The sequence below is a fragment of the Callorhinus ursinus genome, unplaced genomic scaffold, assembly GCF_003265705.2.
Source record: "Callorhinus ursinus isolate GAN/ISIS: 27379988/994484 unplaced genomic scaffold, GSC_fseal_2.0 scaffold2, whole genome shotgun sequence".
In the NCBI taxonomy this organism is placed as follows: domain Eukaryota; kingdom Metazoa; phylum Chordata; class Mammalia; order Carnivora; family Otariidae; genus Callorhinus; species Callorhinus ursinus.
Window position 1 is genome coordinate 82261974 of NW_027397064.1, and position 15896 is coordinate 82277869.

General features: G+C 36.4%; 1 pseudogene; it reads left to right on the plus strand.

Moving 5' to 3' along the window:
- The first annotated feature begins 2454 nt into the window (after nt 1-2454).
- On the plus strand, nt 2455-3161 carry LOC112810708 (large ribosomal subunit protein eL28 pseudogene; annotated as a pseudogene).
- Nucleotides 3162-15896: the final 12735 nt, after the last annotated feature.

Consider the following 15896-nt stretch of genomic DNA (forward strand, 5'->3'; position numbering starts at 1 on the left):
CCACAAACAATGTATGAGTGATACAATTTATCCTCTCTTCATAAGCATTTAGTTTTCACTATTAAAAAAAAAGATTTTATTTATTTGAGAGAGAGAGAGAGATCACAAGCAGGGTGTAGGGGTAGAGGGAGAAGCAGACTCCCTGCTGAGCAGGGAGCCTGATGTGGGACTCGATCCCAGGACCCTGGGATCATGACCTGAGCCGAAGGCAGACACTTAACCAACTGAGCCACCCAGGCACCCAGTTTTATCACTATTTTTTATTTTAGCCATTCTGGTAGGAGTATAGTAATATCTTGTATTTTTAATTTGCTTTTCTCTAGTGGCTAATTATGTTGAATATTACTGAACACATTTATTTGCTGTCTTCATAACCTTTTCAGTGAAATAGTTGATCTTTTGCCTATTTTCTAATTGGATTGCTTATTTTTTTACTATTGAATTTTAGAGTTGTTTACATGTTATAGATACTATTCCTTTGTAAGACATGTGGTTTGCAAGTATTTTTTCCAAGTCTGTAGTTTGTCTTTTTTGTCCTTTCAAAAGTATCTTTTGCAGAGCAAAAGTTTTTATTTTGATCAAATGTAATTAATTCATTTTCCCTTCTATAAATCATGCTTTTAGATCCCAACTATTTTCTCCTGTATTTTTTTTAAAGTTTTATAATTTTATGTTTCACATTTAAGTCAATGATGCATTTTGAGATAATTTTTATCTAAGATGTGAGGTTTAGGTAAAGGTTATATTTTAGTTGATAGATGTCTAATTACTCTAGCATCTTTAGTTAAAAAAGCTGTTCTTCCTCCATTGAATTGCTTTTGCATCTTTGTAAAAAGTCAGTTGAACATATTTATATGATCTACTTATGGGCTCTTTATTGGGTCCCATGACCTATGTATATCTCTACTTATGCCACACAGTCTTCAATACTTTAGCTATATAATAAGTTTTGAAATTGGGTAGGCCGATTCCTCCGTTTTTATTCTTTTTTTAAAATTATGTTAACTATTGAAGTTTCTTTGCCTTTTCATATGACATTTACAATAAACTTCTCTATGTCTACAAAACAATTTTGTTGGTATTTTAATAAGAAATGCATTTAGGGTGCCTGGGTGCCTCAGTTGGTTAAGTGTCTGCCTTTGGCTCAGGTCATGATCTCAGGGTCCTGGGATCAAGTCCCACATCGGGTTCCCTGCTCAGTGGGGGGAGCCTGCTTCTCCCTCTGCCTCTCCTCCCTGCTTGTGCTTTCTTTCTCTATATATATATATATCTCAAATAAATAAATAAAATCTTAAAAAAAAAAAGAAATGCATTTAACCTAGATGTCAATTTAAGGACAATTGAAATCTTCACTATGTTGAGTCTTCCAAACCTTGAACAGAATGTATCTATTTATTTAGATCTTCTTTGATTTATTTCATCAGCATGTTGTATTTTTCAGCATGTAAGTCCTACACACATTGTTTTAGGTTCACACCTAATCATTTCTCTTAAGCAATTTTAAATGGGATTGAATTTTAATCTTTTTTTCTACATGTTTATCATCAACATATAGAAAGACAATTATTTTTTGGATGTTTATCTTGTATCCTTCGAGCTTGCTGAATTGACTTATTTTCTAGGAGTTTTTAGTAGAATCCTTGGGATTTTTGTGTAGACAATCACGTCATCTGCAAATAGGAAGCACTGTATTGCTTCCTTTCTAATCTGTATATTTATTTCCTTTCCTAATCTGATTGCACTGGCTAGGATTCCAGAACCATGTTGAATATATAAGAGCAGATATTTTGCCTTCTTTCTAATCATAGGGGGAAAGCATTCAAATTCTTTACCATTAAGTATTGGTTGTAGATTTTTTATAGATGCTCTTTATCAAATTGAGGAAGTTTCCCTCTTCTCCAATTTTTCTGAGAATTTTCATTATGAATAGTGTTGAATTTTGGTCAAACGCATTTTCTGTATCAATTGATATCATATGGTTTTTCTTCTTTAGCCTGTTAATATGGTGGATCATATAATAGCTTTTGTGGACTGAACCAATCTTGCATCACTGTAATAAACCCCACTTGGCCATGGCATATAATTCCTCATATAGATTACCTAATTCTATTTGCTAATATGTTACAGATTTTTGTGTCTAATTTCATGAGGGATATCGGACTGTAGTTTTCTTTTTCTTTACTATTTTTATATAGTTTTAGTATCAGTGTAATACTAGCTCCATAAAATGAATTAAGATGTATTCCCTTGTCTTCTCTTTTCTGGAAGAGACTGTGCATAATTTGTTTTAATTCTTTCTTAAAAGTTCAGTGGAATTTCCTAGTAAAATGATTTGGGCCTGGTGATTTCTTTTTCATGAGTTTTTAAATTATGAATTCAGTTTTCTTAATAGTTGCAGGACCCTGGGCAGAGGCCACAAGTAGAGAGCTGCCGCCAAGTCTGCCCACCACCGCCATGTCTGCCCACCTACAACGGATGATTGCGCAGAACCTCTCCAGTTTCCTGATTAAGAGGAACAAGCAAACAGCACTGAACCCAGTAACCTGAAGGCTCACAGCTCATCCCACTACAACAAGCTGATTCACCATAAGACTGTGGGGTGGAGCCAGTGGCCGAGGGCAGACCTGTAGTGGTGGTTGTGAAATGGAGATGGGCCCTGCGAAAACCCACCACCTTCTACGTAGGGACCAGCATCAGTGAGAATGCACTGGCTACCCTCAGCAGCATCAGGCACATGATCTGCAAGAACAAGTACCGCCCAGATCTGCGCATGGCTGCCATTCCCATAGCCAGAGCCATCCTGCGAAGTGGAAGCGGCCAGCCCCATCAGGAGCTCCTGAGGACCTAACCCCCCCTCCAAAGCAATAAAGATGTCAACCACGGGGCGGGGGAGAGGGGGGAAGATAGTTGCAGAACTATTTAAATTATCTATTTCATATCTAGTTATTTGTGGTAGTTAGTGCTTTTTAAGAAATTGATCCATTTCATCTAAGTCCTCAAGCTTATCTGAGTAATTTACAGTGTTCGACTATTTTCCTTTTTATGTCTGCAGGATCTATAGTGATATCCCCTGTTTACTATTAATATTGATAATTTGTGCCTTCTCTTTTTATCAATTGGTAAATTTTATTGACCTTTGCAAAAAAGTTTTTGTTTTATTGTTTTTCTCCTTTCCATTTTATTTATTTCTGTCCTTATATCCTTCTGTCGGCTTCCTTTATGTTTATTTTGGCTCTTCTTTTTCTACGTTCTTAAGGTCAGAGACTTGCTCTCTTTTCTCACGTATATAATGCTGTAAATTTCCTTCTTGGTACTGATCTAGCTGTGTCACACAAATTTTGGTATGTTCTATTTTCATTTTCATTCAATCCAATATATTTTTTTTTATTTTCCTTCAGACTGTTTCTTTAACCCATAATTTATTTAGAAGTCTGTTTTTAAGTTGAATATTTGATAATTTTTCTATTATTTTTCTGTTCTTAACTTCCAATTTGATTTCATTTTGATCAGAGAACCCACTTTGATGACTTTAATTCTTTTAACTTTGCTGAGGTTTGTTTTATGGCCCAGGATATAGTATACCTTTCAGTCTTGAGCTATTTTCCCTGTCTTCCAGGACTCTGAGGACAAGAATGTTAGATCTTCAGGTATAATCCCAGAGATCTATTAATTTTTTCACTCAGTCTATTTTCTCTCCATTGTTCAGATTGAAAAATTTTTATTGTCTTTATTCAACTTCACTGATTGTTTCCTCCATCCCTTTCATTCTGCTTTTGAGCCCATTCACTGAGTTTTTAACTTTATTCTTCACTTCTAAACTTCCATTTTGTGTTTCTTTTATGTTCTATTTATATGCTGAAACTTTCATTTATTTGCTGAAACTTTTTATTTTCTTCAGTTGTGTTTGTCATTGGTCACTGAAGCATTTTTGTGGTAGCTTCTTTAAAACCTTTGTCAAATAACATTTCTGTCTTCTCGGTATTGGTATCTATTAATTGTCTTTTTTCATTCTAGTTGAGATTTGCCTGCTCGTTGGTAGGACTGGTTATTTTTTATTGAACTTGGACTTTTTAAACATCAAGTTATGAAATTCTCGATCTTATACGAATCTTTAATTTTTGCTGGTCTCCTCTTACACTACTCCAGCAGGGAAATATGGGGCACCACTGCATCATGGACAGTTTGAGACATTAGTACAGATTCCCTACTCAGTCTCTGTTCACACTGGGGGGTGGGGGGGGGGACTGAAATCACATGGTGCCCCGATGGTATCAGTAGAGTACAGTAGTAGCCAGAACTCCCACCTGTGCCCAAAAGTACGAGGGAGCACTTTCTATTTATTTCTATTTAATTAAAATGATACAAGCACATTCCAAATCATTAACAGGCACCATTAATGAAAAATATCACAAGAGTAAAACAATTTTCGAATCAACCCTTACAACCATTCAAAAAATTAAAACAGTTAAAATTATAGATAGCAATTCCAAAAGTTCTTCCATTCATTGATAAATATAATGCTGAACTTTCCAACAGAATGTTTTCTCATTAAGATCCAATTTATGAATATACATATTATTAGAGCAGCTACCAAGCAACTAGTATGGACATCATTAAAAGAATACAAATGATCCATAATAAGATAGATGAATTCAGTATATGTAAAGTAATGATGTAGAGCCTCTGCCCTCAGCTCTGTCTACAAAGAGTATTCACCTTGCTACCATTCTGAGTTCCCATCCCAGGCACAATTCAGACTACACAGCTTTCTTTTTGAAAACCTGAAAAATGACTCCTCCAGAAGGTCCAAAAGACCTTGATTCAAAATGGCTCCTGAAGTACTTATCTAGACCTTCACTGCTGAGTCTAGAGCACCATAGCCAAGTAGCAAATACTGGACATTACTCACCCTGCTCACCATCTGTAGGCTTTCACTATCAGACCAACTTGACGCTGCTTAAGACCAAAGATATAACAGCCCAGGGGCAACAGGCCAGAAAGTCTAGCTGTTCTGGCCCTGACCAGAAGGAGCACCCTAAAACTGTGCTGCACTGTGTACATGGGCTTCCCCCAGATTATGTAACTTCAAGTTCCAAACTCCATACACTATCTGAAAAATGCTATCTCTTCTTCTGACATGATAGAACACTCATCTCCTGTGACAGAACACGAGAAAACATAAGAAAGTAAATTTTAAAAAAAAAAAATCTTGTTTTCCTACTGAAAAATTATGGTAATACATGGGGCATGTTCCTCACAGTGATGAAATACTTACAAGCCTTTAAAGATTTGATGAGAAAAAAGATAAATCCATGTGCACTAGCCAGCCAATATTAAGGGAAGTGTGGAGATTTCTATTATTCTTAGTCATGGAACAGATCACCTATTTCCAAGTGCTCTGAAGTATTGTTTACCTCGTTACAAAATCACCACTTCGAAATGCCCATCATGTGTCCCCCTCCTCAAGGGAGTAGACAATTGACCCTCCCCTCCTCAAACAGAGGGTCTTGATATTTCTAGGTTGTCAACAAAGTTTTCAGGGGTCCATCTTAAACAAAAAACACTAAAGACATTGTATTATGTGTTTCATAGGCTAATTTTTAAAAATTTTGACATTATATTTTTTCTACTTTCTTAGTTTTTAAAAGTTCATTGCTGTTGACAAATTGGAGTATTATAATAGGAGAGATTATTATATTTTCAATGTTCTTTTCATTAAACAGAAATATGCTAACTCTACATAGGTTCTTATTTTTATTTAGTTTGACTGGTCTAAGAAGTACTAGTCAGAGAGCCCCTTTACAAAATGAGCATTTAGTCTTCTATAACCTTCAGAAACATATTACAAAATTAATTTTCCTCACTCAAGATTAAAAAGAATGGTCTAAAAAATGCAACAATGAAAGTAATGGAAATCAAATAGTATGATCTGCAGGTTGTTTTAATATTTAAGATTAGCAAAGCTGCTATGCAAAAGTGTCTATAAATCTATATCTGAAACAAAAATTAAAAAAGAGGCATCATGAGGCCCAACTTGTTAGATGGCCTGAAATTGTACTATGCTAAACGGCTGGTGTCTGCTGGCCATGCACAACCTGATGCAATTCCTCTTAGCTCAATACAGCAACTGATGTTATACTGGCATTGCCTCAGAGGAGCCCCATTGACAGCTATGGGAACAAATTAATTCTCACTTTGTTTTTCATTTTAGTTGTCACTAACAATGCCTCTGCCTTCTGGCTCAGCATCTCAATATTAACTTACAAGCATGAAACAAGAACTTAATCAAGGAATGTTTGGGGATTTACTTTTCAACAGCTGAGATACTGAAGGTGAGGTAAGAGCAAACATTTGTTGGTGGGGGATAGTAATTAGGTTCAGACAGAAGGTAGAGAACTGCAGTGTTAGCTAAATCTGTTCATAGCTGGTGTCTCATCTCAATTAATGATAAATCTATATATCTATATCTATATCTATATATTACCCCACAAGAGTGTATAGGGCTCAGGGTTCTTGCAAAAAGAGTCCAGACTGAGGCCCTCCTGATAGCAGTATTGATACCTTCAAAGATGACAAGTGCTTGTTCTAGAAAATGCTATTTCTCTTGTGCTTTGCAGTTGTTTTCTTCTTCTTCATTATTACTATTATTATCTCTTATTGCTATTCTTCTTTTAAACTATTACCTGCCTCTTCCACAAAGCTATATCCAAGAGGCATGTGTCACCCAAGCAATAGAGAATACCCATTCTAAACAGCATGAACAGGCTATAAAGGGGTTATTGTTCACTTATAAAAACCATACATACCATATAAAAGAAAATAGGGCTTTGAGTTGAGAGACAAGATTAGTCATAACTTTCTTACTTTCCAGCTGGATAACATTATCTATTTATTTGTTTGTTTCTTTATTTGAGATAGAGTAAGCAAGTAGAGGGAGGGGCAGAGGGAGAGGGAGAGAGAGAATCTTAAGCAGGCTCCATGTTCAGCATGGAGCCCCATGCCAGGCTTGATCTCACAACCCTGAGATCATGACCTGAGCAGAAATCGAGAGTTGGACACTTAACTGACTAAGACACACAAGCTCCCCCAGCTGGATTACTTTAGACACGTAAACATCCAGTGTTTCTATTCCCACATCTGGACGATGGTGCCAATGTTCATTCTATAGTCTTACATGGTGCTTAGAAGAGTTAAACTTTTATTAATATTTTAAAGTATGGAACTTCTAAGCTGAAATCTTTGTCCCCTTAAAAATTTGCAATTGTTTCTTATTTTTTAGGGCTATAATAGATAGGCCTAACTGGATCCCTACATTATAAAGATGAGAAAAACTAAGGTGTAGACCAGTGATTTTTTAAGGATCAGCACATCAGCCTCACTGGGAATACAAATGCATGGCCCCACCACAGACCTGCTGAATCAGAATCTCTTGGGGGTAGGGTCCACTGAAGAATCTCTACTTTTAACAATCTCTACCAATGATTCCAACAGTCACTCAAGTCTAGAAAGCGTGGGTCTAGACTGCCTGTTGGCTGAGAACAGAGTATAGAGACAGATCCAGGACTAAATCCCACAACCCCTGAATTCTAACCCAGACCATTCTGGCAATCTTTACTTTTAACCTCATTTAAATAAGTACTATTGTTTTCTATACATGTTTTGCTAGTTTAAAAAACATGATAGAATATTGCATTGTGTGTATATACCATATCCTCTTTATTCATTTATTGATGGACACTCAGATTGTTTCCATATCTTACTTCCATTATCTTCCAAATAATGCTGCAATAAACATAGAGATGCATCTACCTTTTCAAACTATGTTTTCATTTTCTTTGGGAAATACCCAGTAGTGGGATTACTGGATCATATGGTAATTCTATTTTTAATTTTTTGAGAAACCTCCATATTGTTTTCCACAGTGGCTGCACCAGTTTGCATTCCCACCAACAGTGCATGAGGATTCCTTTTTCTCCACAACCTCACCAACACTTGTTATTTGTCTTTTTTATTTTAACAATCCTAATAGGTGTGAGATGACATCTCACTGTGTTTTGATTTGCATTTCCCTGATGATTAGTAATGTTGAGCATCTTTTCATGTGTCTGTTGGACACATGTATGTCTTCGTTGGTAAAATGTCTATTCAGATCCTCTGCTCATTTTTAATTCGATATTTGTGGGGTTTTTTGGTGTTGAGTTATGTAAGTTCTTTAAATATTTTGGATATTAACCCTTTATCAGATATATCATTTGCAAATATCTTCTCTGATTCCATAGGTTGCCTTTTTGTTTTGCTGATAGTTTCCTTCACTATACAAAGCTTTCCCCCCCCCTTGGTGTAGTCCCAAAATTTTAATTTTAGTTTTACTTCCCTTGCCAGAGGAGACATCGCTAGAAAATTGTTTCTACACCTGCTGTAAAAGAAATTACTGCTTATGTTTTCTTCTAGGAATTTTCTGGTTTCAGGTCTTACATGTAGGTCTTTAATCCATTTTGAGTTTATTTTTGGAACCACAAAAGATCTCAAATAGCCAAAACAATCTTCAGAAAGAAGAACAAAGCCAGAGGTATCACAATCCCAGATTTTAAGATATGCCACAAAGCTGTAGTAATCAAAACAGTATATTACTGGCACAAAAATAGACACATAGATTAATGGAAAAGAATAGAGAGTCCAGAAATAAACCTATGCTTTTACGGTCAATTATCTATGACACAGGAGGCAAGAATATTCAATGGGAAAAAGACAGTCTTTTCAAATGGTGTTGGAAAAACTGGACAGCTACATTCAAAATAATGAAAGTGGACCACTTTCTTACACCATGCAGCAATCTTGGATTTTAACCTCAATATTTGGAATAAGTACTATTATTTTCTATACATGTTTTACTATCTAAACAAATCAAGAAACACTGCAATCACAAACAAAAAGATACTGGTTTTCTTTCTTCACTATTTCACAAGAGTAGAGTTCCTCAGCTTTTTTTCTCAAGAACAAGGAGTGAGAAATAGAAAAACCTATTGTGTTTCCCTAACTTAAGATGTTCGCAACCTAAATTCTAATTTAGTTACTTACGTAACTTTCTTATCACGTTGTCTTCTATCATTGTGAAACACATTCTAGCAGAAACAAAACAGAAAAATAACTGCTTAAGGATTCATTGTGTGCTAAAAATTGTGCCTAATCAAATTGAATTAAATTTCTTTCCAAATAAAAACAGTATGTATCAAGGACCAGACCAAAGTATCTAAAGAATTTAAGAGTTACCAAAAGAAAACAAAAATTAACACAAAGATAATATATAACTCAATAATAAATAACTCAATACAAAAATAAATATATGAAGGGTGGACTACAGTAAGACAATAACAGGTAAGTACTTTTTTAAAGATTTCTTTATTTGAGAGAGAGAAAGAGAGAATGCACACAAGCAGGGGGGGGGACAGTGGGAAAGGGAAAGAGTCCTCAGACTTCATGCTGAGCATGGAGACCGAGGGGGAACTCGATCCCAGAATCCCGAGATCATAACCTGAGCCAAAATCAAGAGTTGGACGCTTAACAGACTGAGCCACCCAGGTGCCCCAAAGGATAAGTACTTTCAATCAACTTACCAAATTTTTCTGTTATACCAAATTGTATGCATGTATTTGGGCCTCTAAAAAGACAGCCTGAAGTCTAGAATAACTGAAATCAATGTGATTGGCTTGGAAAGGCTATGAAGAAACTAAATAACTTAGCAGAGGTTGAGAGAGAAAAAAATTAAGATTCAATCAATGATTTAAGAGAGAATCTGGTTAAGGTCAATAGTGTATGATATTCAAGGCCAGCTCCTAGACAAAATCATAAGGCAGCCAAATTTGCCATTGCTCTTCTCCTGGCCCTTGATGACTATTGACTATCCAGGGTTTTTCCAGTATTGTTCTCACTGGACATCCATGTAGTAATCAGAACACTTTGGTTGTATGTGACAGAAAACGAACTCAAATAAGCTGAAATACCACAGTTATTCAGAGAGAGGGAGGCTCAAAGAATAAGCAGTCTAGGGGTAGAATTAGTTTTAGGCATGACTGGTTTTTAAGAGCTTACATGAATTTTTACTCCTTTTTTCCTCTGCCCCTATCTAAGCTCTGCTTGACTCTGAGTTGACTTTATTTTCACGTAGGCTCTTTCATCATGATGACAAAATAACTTCCAGAAACTCCAGCTTTTGTTTTGACCTCTCAACAACACTAGCCTAGAGACTCCTCATTAGCCCTAACTAGCTTGTTGTGAATCACACACTCACTGCTTGGCAAATTACTGTGGCCAGGCATGTAATGATTTTATTGAGCAAATCTATGTCAAGAATTCCCCTGGGACTGGGGGATATAAACCTTAACTGAATGAAGAGTGGGAGAGAGTTGGTTTTCCCTGGAAAATCAGGGTGACCTTAGCCAAAAAAAGAGGGGAAATAAATATTAGATCAAAACAAGTATCCACTAAAGCCTATAGTTCTGGACAGTGATCTAGGATTCAGACCCTTCCTTATCAGAAGAGAGTCTAACATTTAATTTTTCTTGGTGCTCCTAAGTGAATAAATTTCTCCACATACAAACTGTACCATCATAGTTTCAATATGATAGCCTAGGAAATTCAGGCAGGGAATACTCTGGTCTTCCTTACTACAATCTCTGCTTAAGAACTCCCAATAATGGTGGTCTTTATTACTGTTGAGCACATGTAATTAAAATTTTCTTTCTTATGTTGAACTGGTTATCTGCCCCTCTATGGTTAGCCATTAACTTTTCCCTTTGGAGCATCCAAATTATGTCTATTATGTGTTCTACATGGTAGATTTTCGCATGTCTAAAGGCAGGTTTATTCAACTGCTGTGCATATGACATGATTTCCAGAAATGTGACACCCAACTCTCTGTTTATTTATGCCCATTTTATCTCCAGTGTTATGCTATTCTTTTTCTCCTGGACTTCATTTTGGTTGAGCCTTAGATTGGAAGATTTTTTTAGTGCTTCTGTTGTTTTTATTTTACTTGTTTGTTTTGTTTACATAGTTTCTGAAAGTCAAGGAAGTAAAAGTTCAACCAAGAGTAAGCAAAGAATTATTATCTCTTCATAGCATTTCTCATTGCCTATAGGGTTCCTATGTGGGAGAACAATAGAAATATACCAATTTCAGCTGTGAAACAAAAATATTCTGCATTCTTATATACTTTTTTTTTCTCTTGTTTCATGTATCAGGCTGTTTTACTTCAAAACAAATAAACAAGCAATTTGAGTCTTATAGAGAGTGTATACTTTATAATCTTGGAGTCTACAAAAAATTTATTTATTGCTGCAAATGGTTGGATTCCTGCTTGTGTGCCATGGGAACTGAATTTCTGCCCTAATGTTTTGGCACATCTTCAGTATACTTACCTCTGTAGGAGTGGTGTGTATCCACAATTATATTATTTGAAAAGAATCTTTGTACTGGAAAATCCCATTGAGATGTAGCATCGCATTTCCAAGGGTGTCTTGGGACAAGAAAGAATGGGGCAGTAATATACAACCACTTGGTTACATCATTCATACCAGAGAAATTATCATCCTACTGCTGATGGGGAACACTTGTACTTCTCTATTAGCAAAGATTTTGCAGAAGTGCTCAGCCCCCTCTATTCATTTCATTCCAGCTGTTCTAACACAAGGAATGAAACAGATTGTTTCATTCTCTAAGTGTACATTAAAAAGGACAATGCCATCATTTGGGGGGCTTTTGAAGGGGTTTTTGCTCAATTTGGACTGTGTGTGGAGCAAGCTCACTGCCTTACAACAAAAGCATAAAACTCAGTGGTGACAGGCAAGTCAAAGGCTAAAGAATTTGTTAAAAGGAAGAAGCCCTAAATGTTCAGCCATAAACAACAAGAGACATCAGAAAGGAAGCAGGGAAAAGGTAAAGAAGACCGTGAGAAGGAATGTGCACTGGCTCAGCACTGCATCCTTTTATAATCCTTTGGGAAAACTCACTCATAGGGCTCCAACGGCTCTTTCCTGAATTTGTCCTACATCAAAGAGCCACAAGCTTGCTCTAGCTTGAGCTTGTTTTTAGTACATTTTAAGAGTACACAATTTTTTTTTATACCAAAATGTTAAAATTGTTTTAAGCCAAGTATCTGGTACTTTCTTGCCATGTGATCTTGAAGCATAAGCCTTGTCCTGTCCTTGGAAATCTTTGAATTTTTCATATGATATTCCTGCTTCATCTTACTTTCTATATAAAGAACAAACATCTACCAGCCTTTCTCATTCTCCTCCTTTAACTTCCTATTCCTGTTCTTTTTTTTGAATGTCAAATACGTAAATACATACTTTTGTCCCCTGTCACCATACCAATAGCAGCAATTGAAAGTTAATCATGGAAATCTTAGGGTGTATGAATTATTTTCAAAATATATAACATGAAGTCACCAGCAAGAGCGCAGAGTTGCAAAATGAGATGAAACATGTTCATATCCTGGATCAGGAATATGTAGACTCATGAAACTAGAAAGTTCTTAAAATACTTCTGTGATGTGTAATTTTGTGAAGAACATATCTTTATACTTGGTCAATAATGACAGCAAAATTGATTCTCAATTCAAGATCATTGTAGAAGGAAATATTTTAGAACTATTTTATCTTCAGTTTGGCTCATTGTTTAATCCCCAGGTATATATGGATTTAGTACTTGAAGATTCCCATTGATTTTTGAAAAATTTTCAGACAATTTTTAAGTGTTCTAAGCAAAACAAAGGAATATAGTCTCTTCACTTGCTTTTTCTTCCCCCTACCCACATTTCATTCTCCAGACCTTTTCTAGTGTTAACAGGAGGATTTGGTTTCACCTGTGAAGGGAGATACACTTTGTGACTTCTATTTGGAAAGTTCTCTTTTGGGTGGTTGGTCTATTGGATCATATCCCATCTCATTCTTCCTTCCCACAGTACTAATGAGTCTGGGATCTTCTTCCTTCTAACTGAAAAAAACAAAAAGAATCCTTGAAGCTCACACATGGTCAATTTTTGTTCATAGGCCATTGGTTCCTATCTGAAACGACTAATCAAGTATATTTAGTATGTTCTCTTTCCTACATACATGGGTGACTATATTCTTGGATTTAGTGATCCTAATCTTGGCCACATACAGGTATACCTCAGAGATACTGCGGGTTCAGTTCCAGATCACTGCAATAAAATTGAATATCATAATACAGCAAGTCAAATGAACTTTTTGTTTCTTAGTGCATATAAAAGTTATGTTTACTCTATACTGTAGCCTATTAAGTGTGCAGTAGCATATATCTAAAAAAAAACCAATGTATTTACTTTCATTTAAAAATAATTTATTGCTGAAAAATGCTAACTATCATCTGAGCATTCCTTTTGCTGGTGGAGGTTGCCTGGATGTTGATGCTTGGATGTTGATGGCTGCTGACTAATCAGGGTGGTGGTTGCTGAAAGTTGGGGTAGCTGTGGTCATTTATTTTCTTTGGGGGGGATTTTCTTAAAATAAGAAGACAACAGGGAAGCTTGCCTCATCAATTGATTCTTCCTTTTATGAACAATATCTCTGAAGCATGTGATGCTGTTTAACTTTACAGCTTTCAAAACTGGAGTCAACCTTTTCAAACCTTGCTGCTCCTTTATTACCTAAGTTACATAATATTCTAAGTCCTTTGTTGTCATTTTAACAGTTTTTATATCATATTTGCCAGTAGTTTCCATCTTGAGATGCTCGTTCATAAGATGAGCTCATTCATAAGAATGAGATGCTCAGCCATAAGATGCTCATCCATAAGAAGCAACTCCTCATCCATTCACGTTTTATCGTGAGATTGTAGCAATTCAGTCACATCTTCAGGCTCCACTTCTAATTCTAGTTTTCTTGCTTTTTTCACCATATTTGCAATTACCTCCTCCACTGAAGTCTTGACCTCTCAAAGTCATCCAGGAGGGTTGGAATCAACTTCTTCCAAACTCCTGTTCATGTTGACCTGTTCCCATAAGTTACAAGTGTTCTTAATGGAATCTAGAATGTGAATCCTTCCCAGATTCTCAAAAGACTTCTTTTTTCTAGATCGATCAGAGGAATCACTATCTATAGCAGCTATAGTCTTATGAAATATATTTCTTAAATAATAAGACTTGAAAGTGTAAATTACTCTTTGATCTATGGGCTAAAGAATGGATGTTGTATTAGCAGTCATGTACACAGCATTAATTTCATTGTATATCTCCATCAGAGCTCTTGGGTGACCAGGTGTATTGTCTGTGAGCAGTAATATTTTCAAAGGAATCTTTATTTCTGAGCAGTATGTCTCAACAGTAGGCTTAAAATATTCAATGAAACATGTTGTAAATAGATGTGTTGTCCTCCAGGCTTTGTAGTTCCATTTATAGAGCATAAACAGAGTATATTCAACATAATTATTAAGGGCCCTAGAATTTAGAGAATGGTAAATGAGCACTGGCTTCAACCTGAAGTCAATAGTTCCATTAGCCCCTAACAAAGAAGTCAGTCTGTCATTTGAAGCTTTGAAGCCAGGCATTGACTTCTCTTCTTTAGCTATGAAAGTCCTAGATGGCTACTTCTTTCAATAAAAGACTGTTTTATCTACATTAATAATATACAGTTTAGGGGCACCCGGGTAGCATAATCGGTTAAGCATCTGACTCGGCTTCCGCTTGGGTCATGATCTCAGGCTCGTGGGATTGAACCCCATGTCAGGTTCTGTGCTCAGAGTGGAGTCTGCTTGAAATTCTCTCTCCGTCTCCCTCTGTCCCTCCCACTCTCTTTCTCTAAAATAAATAAATAAATCTTTAAAAAATATATGCTGTTTAATGTCGCTGAACCTTCGTTAATTATCTTAACTAGATCTTCTGGAATAACTGGCTAAAACTTCCACATCAACACTTCCTGCTCCACCTTGCATTTTTATCTTATGCAGGTGGCTTCTCTCCTTAAACCTCATGAAACAATCTCTGCTAGCTTCAAACTTTTCTTCTGTAGCTACCTCACCTCTTTCAGTCTTCCTAGAATTAAAGAGAGCTAGGGCCTTGCTCTGGATTAGGCTTTGGTTCAAAGGAATGTTGTAGCTGTTTTGATCTTTTATTCAGACACTAAAACTTTCTCCATATCAGCAGTAAAGCTGTTTCACTTTCTTATCAATCGTGTGTTCACTAGAGTACCGTTTTTCATTTCCTTCAAGAACTTTGTCTTTGCATTCACAACTTGGCTAACTGGTACAAGGGGCCTAGACTTGGGCCTACTTTGGCTTTCCACATGCCTTCCTCACTAAGCTAGCCATTCCTTACTTTTGATTTCAAGTGAGAGACGTGCAATTCTTCCTTTCCCCTGGCACTTAGAGGCAACTGTAGGATTACTAATTGCCTTAATGTCAATATTGTTGTGTCTCAGGGAGTAGGGAGGACTGAGGAGAGGGAGGAAGAGAGAGAAAGATGGGGAATGGCCAGTCAGTGGAACCGTCAGAACACATACATTTACTGAGTTTGCCCTCTTATATGGGTTTGGTTCATGATGCCCCCAAACAATTCCAATAGTAACGTCAAAGACCACTGATCACAGATCACCATGACAAATATAATAATAATGAAAAAGTTTGAAATAGTGTGAGAATTACTGAACCATGACACGGAGACATGAAGTGAGCAAATGCTGTTAGAAAAACGGCACAGACAGACTTGCTCGACTCAGTTTTGCCACAAACCTTCAATTTGTAAAACAACAGCTATCTGTGAAGTGCAATAAGGCAAAGCACAATAAAACAAGGTATGTCTGTAGCCACAGCAAATATGGCAATGTTTGTCTAATCATGGTACATACGTACAAGGTATATGTGGGAGGACATGGAAGAGA